Source organism: Desmodus rotundus, chromosome 6 (genome assembly GCF_022682495.2).
Source record: "Desmodus rotundus isolate HL8 chromosome 6, HLdesRot8A.1, whole genome shotgun sequence".
In the NCBI taxonomy this organism is placed as follows: Eukaryota; Metazoa; Chordata; class Mammalia; order Chiroptera; family Phyllostomidae; genus Desmodus; species Desmodus rotundus.
The window spans coordinates 88,420,304-88,441,047 of record NC_071392.1 but is presented as its reverse complement, the minus strand read 5'-3'; the positions used below and the strand labels follow the sequence as shown (position 1 = coordinate 88,441,047).

The 20,744-nt window shown below is 44.5% G+C and overlaps 1 protein-coding gene and 1 pseudogene across 1 annotated transcript in view; one reads left to right on the top strand and one right to left on the bottom strand.

Moving 5' to 3' along the window:
* The window catches only part of CNTNAP2 (contactin associated protein 2), a 1,617,197-nt gene that overhangs the window by 577,374 nt on the left and 1,019,079 nt on the right, over positions 1-20,744 (bottom strand). The window lies entirely within an intron of this gene.
* Positions 19,307-19,983, top strand: LOC112308280 (peptidyl-prolyl cis-trans isomerase FKBP3 pseudogene; annotated as a pseudogene).

Here is a 20,744-nt window from a genome sequence, read left to right as displayed (position 1 = left end):
CAGAGAAGAGCGAGGGTTTAAGAGCAAAGATGCATGAGGCACCTAACGTGCTGGGAAAGGAGAACACCAGTTAAGGAACGGCTGGAGGAGAGGCAGAATATACAGGAGGAGGTGTTTCCAAGGAGAGTGCTCCTGCGTCTGAATTGCTGCAGGGTAGGAAAATGGCAACACATTTAGTGAGCAGATGTGGGTGACGTTTCAAATAGTTCAGGGTGGTGGTGTTTGTAGAAACCAGACTCTACGGAAGGGAACAAGTTGGTGGAATAGGGCGGGGACCATGCTATTACAGGAGTTTGGACCATGAAAGGAAACAGACAGAATAAAAACTGATAGAGACTACTAACTTCAAGTGAGGAAGTGTTTTTTGTTTGTTTGTTTTTGATTTTTTTTTTTTTACAGTGTGTAAGATTCATGCCTTCCTTTAAATAGGATTATTTCTGATTAGGAAAAGAAGTTAAACTCTTTGGATGAATTTTGAAAAAGTAGCAAATAATAAAAAAAGAAAGTAACATATTTTCCTGCCTCTAGTCACAAATTTGGGGAGCTTGGCTCTGTTTGAAGGCCAGGTCCCTCTTCTTCCTTCTTTCTAGCCTCCTTTGAGGGTGTGACAGGCCATTGAACTGGCAGAGCACAGGCCGCTGAAGGGCCACATTGTATTAGTGGTTGTGGGGGACTTCGTAGCCCCTCACTCTCTGCCACCATGGAATCAGGTCCATACCCTGACAGCCAACTTTAGATTCCTGAGCATCTGAAACCAACCCTTTTGTTTGTTAATGAAACTTCCCCAGCAGTGAACTTCACCAGAAGCTTCACCGGCTAGACTCTAAAAACAAAACAAAAAGATAGTTTCTTATTTGATTAGCAAAAAAGAGGGCTTGCCGTATTCTTTTATTTGTATTTTTTGATTAATAGTAGAAAAATTTATTTTCAGTTACATGTTGGAGATTTTTTTCCCCCTCACAGCCCTCAGAAAATACCAGCCCTGCAGATGCCTGGATTTCTGACTTCTAGCCTCAAAACTACAAGACGATATATTTCTGTTGTCGCCCCGTTTGTGATAGCAGCCCAATACAGACACTTCCAACTGCGAACTGACTGGGTCAAGCTCTCCTTGCGCCGGTCTCTGAGCTTTTTCAACTTTTTATGGGTGATGTGGAAGAGGACTTCCCATCACATTCCCCTCCGCTTTAATTTTAAGACGGCAATATCTTCCTGATGAAATCGCTACTTTTGGCCCATTGGATGCAGAGCCTTATGCTGGGAGCTCTGCACAGCACTCAGCACAGGCTCTCTAGAGCTCGCTCTTGCCTGGAAGCTGAGCACGGCTCTCCCCGCCCACCCTAACACCTCTTGCCCTGAGGGAGGCCACTGCGCATGCGGCATGCATCCCAGCATCCTTCATCCTTCCTGGTCCTGCCTTCTAGAGCACACGGGTCTCTGGGAGTGGCCAAGGCTGGTACATGTTAGAGAGTTCGTCACGACTCAAAAATGAACTCGTACATAAAGTTATTTTTGAAACATCCTAAGTAGTCTTTTTCTGCTTGTGTAGAGAGGGATAAATTCACTCCTGTTAATTTGATACAAAATTAGAAAGAAGCATACAGTCCCTTCATAGCTCATTTGTGAACAAATGCTGGAAAATGACATCTGGGTGTTGACAGCTGATGGATGCCCTCGCTTTCCTGGTCTCTCACACTGAAGGTTACTACACGCTCACGCAGGCTGCTGCAGGAACCAGGTGACAAGATGCTAAGAAGGGAGTGGTTTGCCGGAGCTCTGTCCTCCAATCAGTAAAGAAGTCTTCTAATGGCAAATGTGGATATGCCCGAAAAAGTGAAATGGGAGTGCTCAGCCCTGGAAAAGGGCCTGGAGCACATTTGGGTTGGTGGTGCTCCACCCAGGATGGTGTCTGGGGCCCTTCTTATTCCGATCCCTCTTAGTAACCGAGCCACCTTCTGATCTTAGTCCATCTTCAATCCACCTTTAAAAATAAGCTTCTCCACGGGAAAGAGATACAGGCATGGGCAAAAGTAGGTTTACAGTTGTGAGTACACAAAACACAGAGTTTCTTCTTGCATTACTTAGTTATTATTGTATTATTTGTTATTATTAACCTACTTTTGCCCACCCCTGTATTTCTCATTTGAGTGATGAAATGGACTTTCTGATCTCAGTCAGGCTCTCATGCATTTAGCTGGAGAAATGAGCTCCCTCAGATCTCATTATTTCCGCTAAGATGACACTGAGGGACAGCAAAGCTGCAAGTGCACGAGGCAGGAGTGGCCTCGAGGCCCACCACTGGGCAAGCTCCTATTCTAGGACCGCACAATTATTCTTAATTAGTACATGTGTAAGCTTTACAATGACCCAGTCTGCATTAACACTTGAATATTAACCTGATACGTTTTCGGTTTCTTTGGGTAACATTTTTAAGCTTGAATAAATGCCCTTACCACATTACTACTCCTCTAGGAATGATTGTCTCATTATTGATTGGCACACAGCAAATGATGGTGGTGGAGTGTGGGCTTAAACACAGATATTCTGCATGCTAATATTATGTTGTGCTCTTTCTACGAAGGTAACTTCCGTATAAGATGTTATGTATAGCCCCGGCCAGGTTGCTCAGTTGGTTAGAGCTTCGTCCTGACACACCAAGGTCACAGGTTCGATCTCTGGTCAGGGCGCATCCAATGAATGCATAAATAAGTGGAACAACAAATCAGTCTCGCTCTCTCTGTTCCTCTCTATCTAAAAGTCAACAAAGAAAAAGATGTTATTTATTATCATCCTCTAATGGGTTCTTTTGCCTGTTCAAGTCTCAAGGGAAACGGGTAACATGGAAGAAAAACAAAGTTTTGACTTTTCAGCTCTCTTATGTGACACATCAGCCCTTCAAAAAATTGTTTTGAAAACAGAGTAAAATCCACATTTATTATTTCATTTCTACTTCCCCATTCCCACTTCAGTTCTGCCTTTTGTTTGGTCCTCCCCAAGTCTTTCCTCGTTATACTGGCTCCAGGTTTCTACTTTAAAGGAAATAATAATCCACACTTTTGCAAGGACAGTCACAAAACTGCAATTCTGTGCCTCTATATTGTCATGCCTGACATACCCCTTCAGGATGTTAATACCCATTCTCGGGACCCTTTGACCATGACCCCAGAGAATGTCACACTGTCCTGTACTTCAAGGCTCTATCTGGACAAGCTCTGCTTGCATTTTCTTCATCATTACTTTCAACTCGCAGAAGACGAGGAGGAGGGAAAAGAAACCTGTAAACCCACGTGGGCATACCACAAATGCACGCTCCCCCATCTTCATGGGTCTCCACAGCGGAGCTCGGCAACCCTCCGCACGACTCAGGTCCCGCAGATGTCTTCTCTTGTTCCGTCTCCTTAGTCCCCGGTCCTATTTGTCACCCCCTCACTCTCATTTGCTCTGTGTTTCAGTGATGAGAATGACAACATTGGCTCAAGATGGGTTAGTGCCTATCTCCCCTCTCAAATTCTGCACTAAATAGGTCCTTTTTCTTTCCTAGCACAGATTTATTTATTGATTTACTGATTGATTGATTGATATCTACCAAGGTGACAATAAACCTAGTGCTATGCTTTGTACTGAAAATGAAAAAGTATGAACAGAATTTGTTATCTAATGTAGGAAGCAGCATGTTGAGAGATAATGGATCATTTGCTAAGTATTGCAAAAGAGATATAAACAAAATGCTGGGAGACTTTATTTTTTTTTTAAATTTTATTGATTTTTACCCAGAGAGAGAGACAGAGGGAGAGAAAGGGAGAGAAATATCAATGTCAGAGAGAAACATCAACTGGTTGCCTCCTGTATGCACCCCAACTGGGGACCAAACCCACAACCTAGGTATGTGCCCTGACTGGGGATTGAACCTACAACCTTTTGGTGTATAGGACAATGCTCCAACCAACTGAGCCATCCGCCCACAGCTCAAAGAGCTGGGAGACTTTAGATAAGGTTTAGGACAGTCCGGAAAGGCTTCATTTGTGAATTTACTTTTCGTCAAATTTTAAAGGGTGAAGAGGAGTTTGCCAGGAGGAGGAAAGACCCTCCTTACTGCTCCTCCCAATGCTGTGTTACTCCATGCCAGTCATCCAATAATTTAAGATAATTATTTTCTTGATTTTCCTTCTCTCTCCCCGCCCCCCCTTGGCTCCATCTTCTCTGTGCATTAATCGACACCGATCTCCTCTACCTTGGGTGATGAGAGAGAAAAACAAAACAAAACACAATAAAGCAAGAACATGTGTATGCTGCCCTCTAGTCCTATTAACAATCCAACCAAGGGGACCTCCTTCACCATGTGCACTCTCACTTTCAAGAACGCCTTAAAAAACCTTCCACATTCACCTTTGTAACAGTGGCATCCTCAGAGGCAGGTCCAGGTTTTCTGGGGCCTGATTTGATACACTTTAGAGGCTCAATTTAAGACAGTAAATTAAATCAAATGAAAATGTTGGCCTGAGAATGGGCAGTGGGAGCACACTCGGGGGTCATTCCTGGATCGGGACACCAGCAATAACTTAAAAGTGTATGGTGAAACTTAGAAGTGAAATGATCGCAGACCACACAGAACCACTACACTCAAATGTTCTGTATCCCCAATTCGACTGCCCTCACCCACAAATTCTCAGGCTACTCTGGTCGTTCCCAACATGCACTGGGGAAAGTCACCGTGAAGAGAGATGGCAGTGTTGGCTTATTGCAGATAAGATATCTTATCTTCGTACATTTAACATGAGCATATGACCACATGGACATACCCCACCCAAGTGAGGGGCTCAGAAGCTTTACCCTTACTAGCCTCAGAATGAACTCCCTCTGATTGTCCCCAGTTCACAAGTGAAAAAAATGGAGGCTCAGAAAGGTTTTGTCATTTAGCAAAGTCACACAGCTGGTTGGTAAATGGACACCTGGACTCCAACAGGTGCTCTGCCTTCACAGGTCTTGCATCTTCTGCCGGCCAGCACCAAGTCCTGCTGTCCCACCTGCTTTTGGGGGTGTTGTTGACTTTTGAGGAGTTCAAATGTCCCACTGAGCAAATTCTTCATTAAAAAAGGGGAAAAAAGAAAAAGGGTATCTGTTTACTCTCAGTGATATGTGTGTTGGGTGAGGAAACACTTTCAAATGATAAATGAGAGTTTAGATAATTAGACTAATTATTGGGCTGGAGCCATTATGCTGGGAATTCTAATTAGACATCACTTCTCAGTAAGGACAAACCACTGAGTGTCTGGAAAACACTCAGTTTTCAAAATTAAGATGTCAGTAGGAAAATCACTCGGTAGCCATTTTTCACTTGTAGGATTTCGAGGCACAAGCAGATCTGAGTTACCTGAAATTCTGAAAGCTCTGGGAGGAGACAGTGTGATGCTGGCTCTCAAAGACAGGCATGTCCATTCTCTGGGCCCAAACTGGATTAGCCTGCTCTATTTGTCTATTACCCAATCAGTTGCTGGATGACTTCATCTTAATAGCTAGTGATTAGGTGAGATACCACATATATAGCTTCTAGCACTGTTCCATTTCTTTTTCCCTTGGCAAACACCGAAAGGCCATGCTCATTTTAATCATTCAGCACAATGGGAGAAAGATGAAAACATTCTTTTAAAAAGTTCTATGCAGTCTAAGATCAAATCAAAATATATCGAGTATAACCACAGCGGTGAATAATTCATGCTCTGCTCAGCATTTCTTCCTGTGCACAATTGAAAATTGGCCATGTTGGTTTCTTGCCCAATGTACATACAATGAAACCTCATTGACCTGACATCATTCGGAGATACACTGTTCATGGGACTATAGAGTTTCAGAGCTTAGGAAGACCTTGGCATCATCGAGTCTAGCTCTCGCATTGTAAATAATTATAATAATTATAATAACAGCAGCAGCTACTCGAGCCCTTACTATGTGTCCTGTTCTTTGCTGAGCATCTGGCAGGCAATGTGCCACCTGATTTTCATAGTCATTCTATGAGGTATGTACTATTCTTCTCGTTTCACAAATAAGGAAACTGAGTCTCAGAGAGACCAAAATAACTACATAGGCTGCATAGTGTGAAAGTAGAAGCCAGGACTGAATTTGAACCCACGACCTCTGAGCTTTGCCACTGTATCATCTCGGCCCTGAGAGTCAAATGTGTCATACGTCTTCCTCACTTAAGTCACTCATTTATGTAGCGTCAATTACAGACCAGTGCTTGGGTCTCCTATCTGTTATCACATGACCTCTATGTCTTCCAAACCCCAACATAAAGGAACTGATGAACTATTTTCCTTCCCTTAAGCACTAAAGCTCATTTTATTTTAAACATTTTCAGTGAAAATCATTCTCAAAGTCATTGCACATTAAGTTTTCTGCTCCCTTAAACACTGCATTAAATATAATTGCTATTTCTTGCTGACTCAGGTTTCATAATTACTGACATCCATCACTGTATGATGCTATAACAACATGATACCCTCACCAAATGATCCCAGAAAACTCTGTTTCATTGACTTGTTGGTTTCCCTTTTTTATCAACCCTGAGTCCTTATTGAATTATTGCTTAGCATGCCTTGCTGCTATAGAAAATTCTAACTGCACTTCTTGTCCACACAGAAATGAAATTATTCTTAATATGTTACAAGTTGGGAAGCAGTACAGGCAGACTGGGTGATGTTAGAAAAATGAAATAAAACAAATCTGACCTCTAGGTTAGTGTTGTCTTCCTTTGGGAGGTATGTTTGCTTTCTGAAGGTTAAGGTGGAAACAACCAGGGAAGGCAGAGAAAGGGCTGCATAAACAAAGGAACAGGGTGTGCGAAGGCTCAGAGGCCAGAGTGTGATGCTTACTGGGCGGGGGGTGTTGCTGGGCATTGGGAGTGACTGGAGTCCATAGTTCAAGAACAGCCAATGGGAGGAGTTGAGACTAGAATCAATCAGGGACCCATTTGCAAAGAACTGTTGCTTTAACTTCAAGACTTTGACTCAGCCTGAGAGTAATGGGGAGTAGTGGGAGGAGTTTCAAGAGCAAGAGGAGATGGTCCCAATGGGTTAAAAATTCCCTCCGGCTATAATATGAACACTGAACATCAGAACGCTAACAGTGGAGTTGGGAAGACTAGGTATAAGGTCTTGGCATGGTTTTTAAATAAGACCCTCTCAGTAGAAATCAGGATCCTCATTTCTGTAATGAGAAGGAAGGAATGGACAACCCCTAGGGCCACTTCCAGTTCCCAGACTCTGTAATTCTGTGGTTAATGGTCATTCCCTAAAACATGGTCAATGCTGTGCAAAAAATAAGAAGGGAAGGAAGGAAGGAAGGAAGGGAGGGAGGAAGGGCGGACGGGCTTTGGCTTGACCTTAATCTCTACTTGATTTCAGCTGGAAGTTGATATTGTCACAGCGTTGGAGTCATGTAGCAACTGTCGTTGGGTTTTAAGGCTCCTCTGACATTTGATTTACTTCCCTGGTCAGTACAAATGGAAAGATTTATAATGACAGGAGAAAAACATGCCATAGGTCAGCGTTCTAGAATCTCAGCTTGTTTGGTCATCTAGTAATATTCTGAGATTATCCCTGTGACTTCTCAGCAGGGTGCTAGGGAATGGGCTGTGTTATTTTTAATCCTGAACTCCGGGGCCAGAATAGTACACCATAATTACTAGCTATTATAATGTTAGTTATTATCCCTAGGACCATTACTCTGGAAACAAAAGAGATACGTACTAAAGATGAATGGGAACTTAGCTTAAGGGGTGTGTGTGTGTGTGTGTGTGTGTGTGTGTGTGTGTGTGTAGTCAGTGGGGGCAGTAGACGCCATTGAATGAGTGTGTGTACTCTGTGGCTGTCACATTCAAAATGAGCGAGTAGAGCAGTGAATCTGCATCAAATTTTGTGTGAAACATTCCTCTGTGGAAACTATCCATAGGATTCAGAAGGCCGCAGCTCTGGGCAACTGGTGATTGGCAGCTTCGTCATATATTTGGAAGGCAAAGTACTCTGGTTCACCACTAGTGAATTGCAGGCAGTGGGGCATAAAGATGAAGGGGGGTCTTTATAGGCCATGGCTTCCCAGCTACCCGCAAAGCAAAAGCATGCTGCTGCGGTATGTACCCAAGAGCTGACCGGTAGGGGCTTTTAAGACACACTCTCAGGAAGATTGTTGGAGGGTGGAGGGAGTTCGGGAAGACTACCACCCAGAAGAATGAAAATAAATCCCTGCATGGTCTTCTTTGTCATAGTCTGTTATCAACTCACCAACTGGAAAGGAAGACGGACGTTCACAGAGGACATTTAGAGAAGAAGAACATTCCCTCCATTAACTGTAAAGCCTTTGTTTTGGCTGGTGAAACTAAGGAGGAAATGAGTTCTGACAGCCAGGAAGAAGCTGGCATAAAGATGATATCAGGCCTTTCGGCTGAGGATCCATGATGGGTTTTTTTACCCTCTTTTCCTTTGAAAATGTCAAAATGCAGGTTTTTCTACAAAAATTTCAAAGAGAGGGAGGCAGGTTCTCTTTCACTGACTCACACGGCTACTATCACTGTAGGAGACGGCTGTGAATGGTCTGAGAAAGATGCGCCCTTCAAGTAATTGCCTGCAGTGAGGAAATTTTTATCGGTCAACAACCACACTTTCTTTATTCGGCTTTTTTAAACCACGGCTTGACCTTTACATTCCCTTCACTTTGATTTTCTCTCTTCTGTCTTAAATCTGACTTTCATCGTTCTGGGGAGTTGTCTGTTGTAAGGTCTTACGTGCTCATGTCCAGAAAATTAGGGTCAACAGAGAATCACTAACTCACTTTCCTGCGAGATTTCCGATGGTCTGTGAATGAAATTCTTGAAATTGAGATCAGATGAAATTATGAAAGAAACAGGAAAATATATTCCAGAAATCTTTGGTTAGCGTCTAGCATGGGCTGCATGCAGTGTCAGGCGCTGTGAGGAAAAGGGATAAATGTTAAAGATAGTCTTTCCTGTCCACCAGATGCACATCGGACATGAACCCCGAGGCAATGCAAGACCGTGAACTAGGATCTCTGGACCCTGGCAAACTGAAAACATACTGGAAGAGGTGCATATGTTTCTGCGAAAATGTTTAGTTTTTCATGGAGGATTAAAAGTGGAGGGTGGGGGTTGGGTAGGGCAGGGGAGAGTAATGGTGGGGGTAAAATAGGGACAACTGTAATTGAATAATAAAAAAAAGGAAAAAAATCCCACCTAATCTTCAGATAAATTCCCAGAAGTGGGATCTTTGCATCAACAGGCAAATCCAGCCCTGGATGGGTTGCTCAATGGTTGAGTGCTGGCCTGGGAATCAAAGGGTTGCTGGTTCGATTCCCAGTCTCGGGCACATGCCTGAGTTGCAGTCCAGGTCCCCAGTAGGTAGTATGTGAGAGGCAACCACACATTGATGTTTCTCTTCCTCTCTTTCCCCCTACCCCTCTCTAAAAAAGAAAATAAAATCTTAAAAAAAAAGGCAGATCCATTTTTTGAGGTATCTCCATACTGCGAATTCGGAAGAACATAAGCACCCCTACATTCATCGCAGTGTTGAGTGGATAAAATAACTATGGGGCATTTACACAATGGAATACTACTCAGCCATAATTTTTTTTTTTACCCTCTGCAACAGCATGGATGGACCCGGAGAACATTATGCTAAGTGAAATAAGCTAGTCAGAGAAAGTCAAGTACCATACGATTTCACTCATCTGTGGAATCTGATGAACAAACTGAACTAACATGCAAAGTAGAGACAGACTCATAGAGGGAGAGCAGGCTGACAGCTATGCGGGGAGGGGGAGAGTTAGGGAGTGAGGAGATCAAGCGAAAAGGAAAAAGAACTCACAGATATGGACAACAGTGTGGTGATTGCAGGGGGAGGGCAGGTGGGGAGGTGGAAGAAGGTATAAAGTGGATAAATGGTAATGAAAAAAATACAATAAAAAATAAACTATTAAAAAAAGCCATCTTAGTGAGCCCAGTTCCTGCCTGTTTGGATCATACAAGTGCTCGGATTTTCAGCAGCTCTCTCCCCCGCCGAGAGCAGCAGGTGCAGACCCCTCTTCCCGTCTGCCTGGACCTGCCATTGTTTGAACTGCTATGATCAAAGGCTACCCGGGCTGTCGCTTGATACAGTAAATGGGAAGGGAGAGGAATTGAGACAAACAGGTTTTTGGCAAGGCCTGTCCTTAAGCCTTTTACACTACATTGCTGGAGACTGAGAAAGCCTGCTTTTGCTGACAGATGGTGGAGATTATTAAATGACTCTTTGTGTTACTATGACCCTTTCACCCTCCCACACCCACCCACAGAAGGACACGTTGGGCCAGCTGGGGAGAAAGAGGGGCACAGAGACACAAAGGAACAAAAGACATTACAATATTTCAAAATCATTACCTCCATCACAACCCATAATAAGATTAGAACTTTGGGGGATGTATAAACCCTTGATCCAGAAGCAAGAACACCAAAGAAACGGAATAATAATTTCACGGCAGTTATCTTGGATTCGAGGAACTTTTGATTTCTTCTTCTCTTTAGAAATGGTGGAATATAATAACCGGAGCATGTCTGAGTCTCCCGGACTATCCTGTCCAGCTCTTCATTTCACACGTGAGAAAACAAAAACCCAAAGATGGTAGGTGCGTGTGGAAGGTCCTCCACTTGCTCAGTGGTGAAGCTCGCGTCTGACTCTATTTTCCGGCTCAAAACATTTTTCTGCTGTGACTTTTCATCCTACTTTTAACTAGCTGATACTTACACAGATGCTGGCCACCTGCTGGCATCAGCTGTTTACCGAGCTGCAGTTCAGTATTTACCCACCCCCTGGGTGTTTGCTGAGTGCTGGTTGTTGCATCAGAGGTGGGATGGGCCTGGGGGCATAGAGGGGACCAGGCTTGCTGGGCCCACTGAGACTCCTGTCCAACTTGCTGGTGCCACTCGAGTTTATGTGGCTGATGGGATATCTGTATTCATCGTCATGTGCCTGGAATCTTGGAAATTGCACTTCATAGCTAGCAAGAGAAAAGCAGCAGAAAGCATCCCGAGGAGGTGCTTCGATTTCAGGACCAGGGCAACGGGGCGAGACTCTCATCAGAAACGCGTGTCCCTGTGGCTGGGACTGTCAGGGTATATCATCACCGCCCTTGGGGATTCTCCTTCCTTGTGTTTCTCTACCTGGATGCAACATGTCTGCACTTTAAACTTTAAAAGTCTTATCTTGGGAATAACGGTTTAATTTTTATGAAATCCACTGCTTTTGCCCATCTGCAAAAGGCTCAGGTTCGAGCTGTTTTCTGGGGAACTGTCAGAGGTGCTGGTCACGTTATATAACCATCAGCCTGAGCACCCCTTCAGCATTCAGAATAGGAGGAGGTCCTGTCTTTGTTCTTTGAAAGGGTGCTGTGTGCCCTAAGGAGGCTTGTGCCAGATGAGATAGAGTTGCACCTTCTTAAAAAATACAATTCTAAATGGTACCATGCCAACCAATCTGAAAAAAAAAACTTTCTATGGTTATTCAGTCCTGTAGGCATCCCCCAGCGATTCCCCCCTCAGCAGCGCTGACATTTGGGGCTGGGTAATTCTGTGCCATGGGCCACCCTGTGCCCGCTCAGACACCCAGCAGCATCGCTGGCCCCACCCACGAGATGCCAGCAGCAGCCCTTCCCCGCCCTCCCCCTCCAAATGTGACAAGCACAAATGTCTCCAGATGTTGCCACATGTCCCCTGGGTGGCCAAAAGCACCCGGGTTAAGGATGGGTGCCTGAAATTCAGGTTGCACTCCATGTTGATGAAAACTATCTAATTCTAAAAGCTGAAAGTTGAGGGCGATGCTGCTCTCTTAAACCACTGGATAGCTGGCTAACGTGTTACCCGAGCTGTTCTCTCAGCCTCCAGTTCTTCACTTACAAGTGATGGTAAAAGGGAAAGGGTGTAATGCTGGTTCTAACTATATAGTTATACTATAATATCTATTATACATAACATATAATGTGTCATATAATGTGCATACTATATAGTAACTATAATATCAGTTACACTAGTGTTAATATGCACAGAGCATAACTCTGTCCACCATAGCTGCTAACGATTACTACCAGTACAACTGCCCCCAGTCTGACTGTGACTAGAACCATGGGCCCATTTAGAACTGCCTCCTTTGCCTGGTGTCACTGAGGGGATGGGGTAAGAGCATGTGGTTTCAAAAAATAATAATGAAAGCTTATTCCTTTTAGCACGAAGCTTATACATGTTATCTCCTTTTTTGTTATCTCCTTTTGGACTTGTTCGCAGACTTTAAAAGACTGAATTCAATTTTTTAAACATTATACATTTATCTCCTTTCTGCGCCACTAAAAATGTGTACAATGAATCTCTGCTCCTCCAGCTCATTCCTCTTTCTCATTTTCACTGAGTTTACGGAAGGCAGCTCTGGGAAGAAGTTGATCCGAAGGCTTCAGCTCTTCCCTTAAACCCTTAAAAAGGATGGCATTGCTCTGGCTGGTGTGGTTCAGTGGATTGAGTGTTGGCCTGTGAACCAAAGGGTCGCCGGTTCGATTCCCAGTCAGGGCACATGCCTGGGTTGCGGGCCAGGTCGCCAGTAGGGGGCACGTGAGAGGCAACCACACATTGATGTTTCTCTCCCTCTCTTTTTCCTTCCTTTCCCCTCTCTCTAAAAGTAAATAAATAAAATCTTTTAAAAAAAGAAAGGAGGGCACTATTTATCACCCCTTTACCCTCTTCTCTGTCCCCCACCTCCCTTCCCCTCTGGTCATCACCATACTGTTGTCTGTGTCTATAAGTTTTTTTTTTTCTTTGCTTAATCCCCTCACCTTTTTCACCTATATAATTCTATTAAGCAATGTCACCCCCAATAAATTCAATAAAATTTTTTTAAAAAGAAAGGAAGGTGCTGATATAAAAATAATCAGGTCATGATTTTTTTTTTCACAACTTTCAGTATCATTTCAGAATTTTCAGCACAGAGAGGCAATAACATGGTTATCTTGAGCTTACAATGAGAATGAAAATCTTTACGGTGACTTTTCATTCATTGCTTTTTAAAAGATAAGAATAAGCCAAAGCTGTAGCCCCAAACAAACCAGACGCTGGCTGTGGCTTTGTCCTTGTTGCCTGCGTGGTGGCGGACATACCTCAAAAACTCTGTTGCCCGAAGTATCCTAATCAGTAAAATAAGGATGATGACTTTTTGTCTCCTGGAGTTCTTATGGAAAACAAATGAGGGAGTTCGTGAGAAGCTGCTTTAGGAGTTCTAGTGCTTACTACAAAAGTGACGTTCTACTATTGTCATCACCAACATCCCCATTACCAGGAGGAATACACTGGCTCTTCCAGATACCATTCTGGACCTGGCTTGAATAAGTAGGTTAACGATGATTGGAAGGGAGACAGCTACGCTCTAATCAGACAGGGAACTCAGCACCGCCAGGTGAGGCCTACAATTTCCTAGCGAATGGAATAATTTTTCCGTGTTCAGCAACATAATGGAGCATTATGGAAATAGAAAAAAACCCTTTTTATCCAGTGCACACCATTTCATGCTCTGTAGAAAGCAGGTAAAATTGTGTCCTCCTTGAAATCGGTAATAATAAAATTGCCTAGGCACCAAATTTTTGTTTTATGGAAACCTGCAGCCCTAACACATGAAAAATATACAAATATACTTTGCTTCTGCTCTTATTAAATCTTGACTCCCTGGCCTTTGTTTTGGAAGACGTTGGTAACATCACCGGAACAGTTCGACTTAGTAAACAATGTTATGGGGCTGAGGGACTAGGACTGGTTTTCTGAAAAAGCTACAATGTTATATTGCATCCTCGTGAACAAAGGACGACACCTTGTGTCTGGTGTCAACTGCTTACTCGGCGTGTGTGGCGCAGCACCTGGAATGTGGCAATGTGGATGAATAAATGAACGGACAAAGAGAGGAAGGGAGGAAGGGAGGATCCTGTGTTAATACGCTGGGTTCACTTTGAAAAGCTAAAATGGATCACCAGAACCTATGGAAACATCAGTCAAAGAGATTCCCTAATTTTTATTTGCACTGGGAGAGAAAACGCTGACCTTTTTGCTGAGAACCACATGCATAAAAACTATCCAGGTTCCCTAGGATCATGTTTCACGGCACAGTGCCATTAAACGCAGAGACCACCAAATCTCAACAGCGTGTTGCAGAAGGCGCTTCTGTATGCACGTTTTCCTGCACTGTTTGATTCTGACGTGGACACGGTTCTTTTTCATTTTAAGATTAGCATAACTTTCTGACACGGTACTCCCCATCCTGTCCTAAAAAGCAGCTTCGGAGCTGTGACCCAGCTAGGTTCTCTTGCCTTCCTAGCAGCTCCCAGATGACAACCGCGTCACACGGGCTGTTTGGGGCTCATCCAATGAGCATCATTCAAAAAGCACAGGAGATATTCCTGCTCACCCCCCCCCCCCACTTGGTTGTTTGGTGGGATATGGGTCTGTTCTGGTTGGTATTGTAGAGGATTTGCATAGAAGTTAACTCTCCAGCTCCCCCCACCCATTCCTGTGGGGTTTACATAATCCGGCTACTGCCATCCATGTGGGTCCTTCGGGTCCCCTCACTGGGAGTATAGAATTGTTAGTAAAAGACGCAAGTCGGCTTTCCTTGATTGGACCAGTAACATGACAGATGCACAAGAAAACAGAGAACGCTGGTCTATTTGTGAGCGTGTGTGTGAGAGTGACTATGTGTGCGTGTGAGTGAACGTGTGTGTGAGTGAATCTGTGTGTGTGGATGTGAGTGTGAGAGTGAGTATATGAGTGTGAAGGAGAGTGTGAGAGCGAGACGCTGGCACACAAGGAAAGCAGGATGAGAGAATGAACGCCTTTGGGTCCCAAATCCCCTCGGAGCCCCTCTCCACTCTGCTGTGCCTGGATTCACACCTTCGCCCTTAGAAAGCCGAAGCGCCCTTTGCAAAGAAGGTCAGGTCACTGCATCCCAGCCCATCCCGAGGAACACAGTCTTCCTTATGGCCGTGAGGCCTCAAAGCGGGGAAACCTAACTCTTTTGTCCTCCATCTCTTCTACATACCCCTGAGTTCAGCTGTACCAGAGGCTACCTCAGGTCCAAGGACAGCTTCCCACCTCAGGCACCCGCCTGTCTCCAAAGACCTTTTGGGCCCAAAGGGCCCCCACTCAGCCAGGAAGTGCAAGGAGGAAGTGTGCAAGGGTGAATATTCTCACAGTCCACCCTGAGCTGGTGGTGGGTGGTCAGTGAGCAAACGCCCCCGCACCCTTAGGGACCAAAAGGTTTCTCAAAGGCTCTCCAGGGGGACCGAGCCCCAGCCAATGAAGGCAGTCACTTGTCACTCACGGACGTGCCTTTTATGATTTCCTCCCAACCATGTCTCATTTCCTCCGCTCCTCCACCAGGGCCTCCCAGGATAGCCTCCCAAGTGAACTACCTCCAGCCAAGTCCTAGTTTTGGGACCTGCTTTTGGGAGAACCAAAACCGTAACAGAAGTCGTTTCCTGTCATGAAAAGGGCTTCACGGGGCGGGGGACCAGATAGTCAGTGACGAACACCTGGCACTCCGTCACATGTGTTCCTGGTCTCTCCTGACACCAAAGAGTAAGAGAAAACTCGGGCCGTCACAACAACAACTGCTGTGTGACGTGGCCTGCGGGGCTACCGGTACGCACTGACTATACAGTCTTTGACAAGACGTTTGGAACGTATTTTATAAACTCCCTGAGAGCTGGTATTCTTTGGGGGACTTTTCTACATTTCTTTGTGGAAAATTATACTATCTGTGCTTATGTTTTGGAAAATGTGTACTCCATACAAATGGACACCAGACCAAGAAGATTTAAGCTGCATTTCTAATTTTGCAGCATTCTACTTTGTAGAACCTGGGGTGTGATCTCTAACATGTCTGAATGGTTTGGTTTCCTGAGCTATAAAAAGTGAAGACAAAGACCTATCTTTAGTAGTTCACGGAACTCAGAAGGGTAGAGTGTGCCATTGGTTCAAGAGCTGATGGCGCCTGGATGGTGGGAAAACCCGAGTTTATGGTCTACATTTCAAGGGAATAAATACAAGCACATGTCAAGCAGAAGTAAAAAAAAACAAAATAAAACACCCCACAAGCTATTTGGAAATATCTTCATCCTCTCTCTTACCACATTGGCATGCTGGTGGAAAAACATTAATATAAGCACATGGTTTTTCCCTCTTCACCAGTTATGCTAGTTTGATCTGCCCTGCCTTGGCTCAAAGGGGTTTTCACTTTCATTTGAAAGTCTAATTGATTTGGTAAGCACATCCTAAAAAACAGCTTAGAATGCACTGACCTATATACGCCACGTTCTGGTTCTTACTGATGGTTGAGGCAGAAGTGAACATTGGCCTTTAAAATCACGACTTTGTTAAAAATCATTCCTTCCAGCAATGTGCACTGAGTCATTATGAGAGTATTTGAGTTGATTATATATTTTTCTTAAATATGCCACTTGTCACCGATTTAATTCCCATGAGTGAAATGTTACCTCAAGCTTGGTATCTGTATCCCAGACAGGCTGATTAGAGGGTATTTTCCATCACTGCTAGAACACCAGGGCTAGAAGGGATCACAGAGACCAATTTTCTCCTCCTCCTCAGTTTGCAAGTGAAAAAAGGAAGCCTAAAGAAATGAAATTATTTGCCTAAAGTCACACTGTGAATAGGATTCAAGCCACGTCAAGGACCTGGCTCCTCCCGAATGCTTTTCAACCTTTGCTGAAGCATGTCCCTTGAGCCCCTGCACTCCTCAGCTCCCCCCAAAACAGGTTTCTGTTGTAAAATTATTTTGGGAAAGAAGGGATGTATTAGGATATTAAAGAGACCGAAACTGATGTAGTTTAAAAATATGGTTCGTGAAACAACTTGTTCATGGAGAATATCCTTTTCCCCCCACACATCGAGCACAACTCATTCACCTAATCTTCCCTTGTGTTAAGAAGTGCAGCCCTGTTAGAGTAAGGCCTTTACAATAAAGTTCAAGGACTGAAGTCTGAGATGCCCCAATTGTTATCACCGGCTTCTGCCCAGCCACCCACCCGAGTCCCCTGCCAGCCCTGCATGTGCTCAGACGCCCCCGACTGGTTTCACTTCTGCCAAGGTGTCTCGGTTCTACTTCCACATGCACTATTTTATCTACTGGAATATGTTTCACGGGCATTTGCATTTTTTTGTATTTTTTTTCTCTCTCTCTCTTTACCCACCTCTGTCTGTTTTTGTTTTCCTATCTGTTGCGCGCACACGCACACACACATACACACCATTTAGAACGCCCTGGTCAGCACTTGCTCTGTGTTCCTCTGACCCGGAAAATACAACCATCTCAAAGCCACACCCCTGCAGGCCCACGCTCAGCCTCCTTCTGCTCTGTCGGGGGCATTCCCATAGGGGAGCGGCCAGGGGCTGGCAGCTACCCTTGTCGATCCCTTTGACAGCATCTCTGGCAGGTGTGGGAGCAACACGCAGGGGGCAGAATGTACCAAGGGAGAGTTTATCCTTGATTTTTATTTTTCACGCAGCATATATGTTTTTACAGGAATTTAAGTAGAGACCCAGGCACGGGAAGGGAACACTGAACGTGACAAATTAGTAGGGGAAGAAATGAGTAGTTTCGTGAATTAGAATTTTTCTAAACTCTTTTTTTTTTTTTAAATTTTGGAGGAAGATTAGAATTCTCAGGGTCCAATGCATTTGCCAAGTTTCTAGACATGGTAAGCCTACCCCGCTTTCTCTTAGGGATCTATGAAAAGACTGATATCAAATGATTCCCTTCCACGTCATTCTGGTGTTATCCTTCCTTGGTAGTTAAATGTGAACGCCTGTGGCCTGCCAACTTGGTGGAAATCACCTTTGCAAGCTGTCCACTGAATGGACTAATGACACACAGGTGATGTGAAGGAAGAGACCTAGGAGGTACACACACGGTTGTCTTCTGTCTTCCTTCAAGCAATGGTGTGAAGTGGCCAATAAAATATTCTGCTGGGAAAAGTAACATAGAGGAGGACCATCTTTCTCTCTTTGATTTGATGTTGTGGGGCGAGCTGTAAGGCAACAACTTGTTCCTATGGAATTTCTATGTCTTCGGAATCCTTGACCTGAAATACCATGGGCTTCACTAACATTCTGAACGCACCTTCAACCTCCTTTCTGACTGCTGAGTGTTTGAGCTCACGAGAAAATTAACTGAGTTTTCACACTCGGACTTCCCAATCCCTCCATATTTTGTCCCATGACACAGTCACCGGATTCTCGGAAAAGCAGAGAGGAAAGGAATCAAATGAGAAGGAAATTAAGAATAAAAACAAATGAACATAATTGAGATTACAAAGAAGACTCCAAGTGCTAAAATAGTATCGAGAACTCTTTAGACACAGAAGAAAGACTCCCTTCAGTGGGGAAATTACCACCTATGGGTCCTTCTAAAAGCTTCATGATTCTCGGGTGGGCCGTAATGCCTTCTAATTCCTCTTGTGTAACACAGGTGGGGAGGATCCTTGATTTTATAAGTTTACTTCTCTTTAGAATAATCACAGAATACCATTTTATGTTTATGGTAGGAACATGTGACCTTGCTTGGTGAAAAGGATTTTGCAGATATGGTTTAATGAAGGATCTTGATGTGGGAGGTCATTCTGGATGGTCTGGATAGACCCAGTGTGAACACAGGGGTTCTTTTTTAAAAAAAAATATTTATTTATTTTTAGAGAGAGGGTAAAGGAGGGAGAAAGACAGGGAGAGAAACATCAATGTGTGGTTGTCTCTCATGCGCCCCCTAGTGGGGACCTGGCCTGCAACCCAGGCATGTGCCCTGACTGGGAATTGAACTGGTGGCCCTTTGATTTGCTGGTCAACACTCAATCCACGGAGCCACACCAGCCAGGGCAACACAGGGGTCCTTATAAAGGAAGTGGGGAGGCAGGGCAGTCAGTCTCAGAGTGACAGGTTGTATGAAAACCCTGGAGCGGCCGGTGCTGGCTTTGACAATGGAGGCAGGGGCCACCAGCCAAGGAAGACAGGCGAGCCCCAGAACCTGCAGCAGACAGACAAGGGGAAGGACTCCTCCTTAGAGGCTCCAGACAGGAGCAGGCCTGCTGACACCTTGATTTGAACTCAGTGAGACCCATCTCAGACTTCTAACGCTCAAACTGTACAATAACAAATGTGTGTTGTTTGGAGTCACTAAGCTCCTGGCAATGCGCTACACCAGCAACAGAAAACGAAGAGGAGCGGGGGAAGATGGCGGCAGCCGTCCCACAGTGGGCCTGGGCCTGGGCCGGGCACCTGCCCTGCAGCGAGCAGCTCCCCAGGAAGGACGTGGTCAGGTTTCCACAGGGCCACGGTTCACACTCGCTTCTTGCGGAACATAAGTTATGAGGAAATACTAAAACACGTGGCCAAGACAGCTAACAAGGGCCGTTTGGTTACAGCCTATCACCACCTTTCTGAAAGTAAACGTTTCAAGGGTCCTGAACATACCAGTGTCTGAGCAGGAGAAAAATGTGAAGCTTAATGAAGATGAACCCAAAGAAACCAAGTCTCCAGAGACTCTGGATGAGGGGCCACCACTATCTGTTCTTAAAAAAAAGGGGATAAAACTAACTTCCCCACAAAGGGAGATGCTGTCCCCTGCTGGTGTAGAGAAGCACTACAGGACGGAGCTGTTTCTGATACCAACACTCCAATGAGTTCAAAGAGGAAGGAAAGTGCCCAAGCCTTTACGTTCTTCCGAGGTTGGAACAGGCAGGCACAGCTGTCAGAGGATGGGGTGCAGCACTCTTGGCTACGAGTAAAGGAGAAAAGGCTGGACGGGAGAATGAGCCAGGATGTGCTTGTGGATGGAAAGGATGTCCTGAGCCAAAACTCCACCAAATGCAAACCTCATTTTAGAAGGGGAATTAGTGGATATTGATTGACATGGCAATGCTTCCGATCTAAAGCAATGGCCTTGAAGAAACCGATGTGATGAGTTACAGCCGGTTACTAATATAAGGGAAAGTTCAACTGGAAAATTCAATGAGGTACATGGCAACTTGTTTATTTTCCCCCCAAACTTTTAAGAAATGTAACCCATTATTGATCCCTGAAGTTTAAACTATTTCACTATAGCTTGTGTGAAACACTGGTTCAGGAGAACTCATTTTCCTTTTACTTCATCTTGTAAAATAAAAGGCTCAATGAAAATTTACCCATAAAAAAAGAACACTAATTATTGTTTTTATGTTTGTTTGTTTATAGGGAGGTTGACAGTGGTCTCATCATTTGAAAAGAGGGTTGGCCTCCATTCTCAGCACTGATGAAATTTCTGAAAGTACTCGAGACGGTGCACCATACAACTCTGTCCACGTGAAGACCTGAGGGAAGGTCTAGAAAAGCCCTAGCCTCTTCACAGGGGTGTTCTTGCCATGTTTACATGTGTATGTGCGTGTGCTGAACTACAAAGCCAAAGGCGGCCTTCGAGGGTGCCAAGCAGGGCCACCGAAGCCTGAATGTGGCCAGGGAAAGGTGTCACTGCCCCAACGCTTCCTTCTGTCCATACCCTGTGCTCAGCCTCTGCCTCCTATCTTCTGTCATTTATTTTTTTCTCTCTCGAATATCTCCCATTCCCGCCTTTCTTTCTTTCTTTCTTTTTTTTTATTTTTGTCTCTGATATTCTTTCTTTCTTTCAATTGGCCAT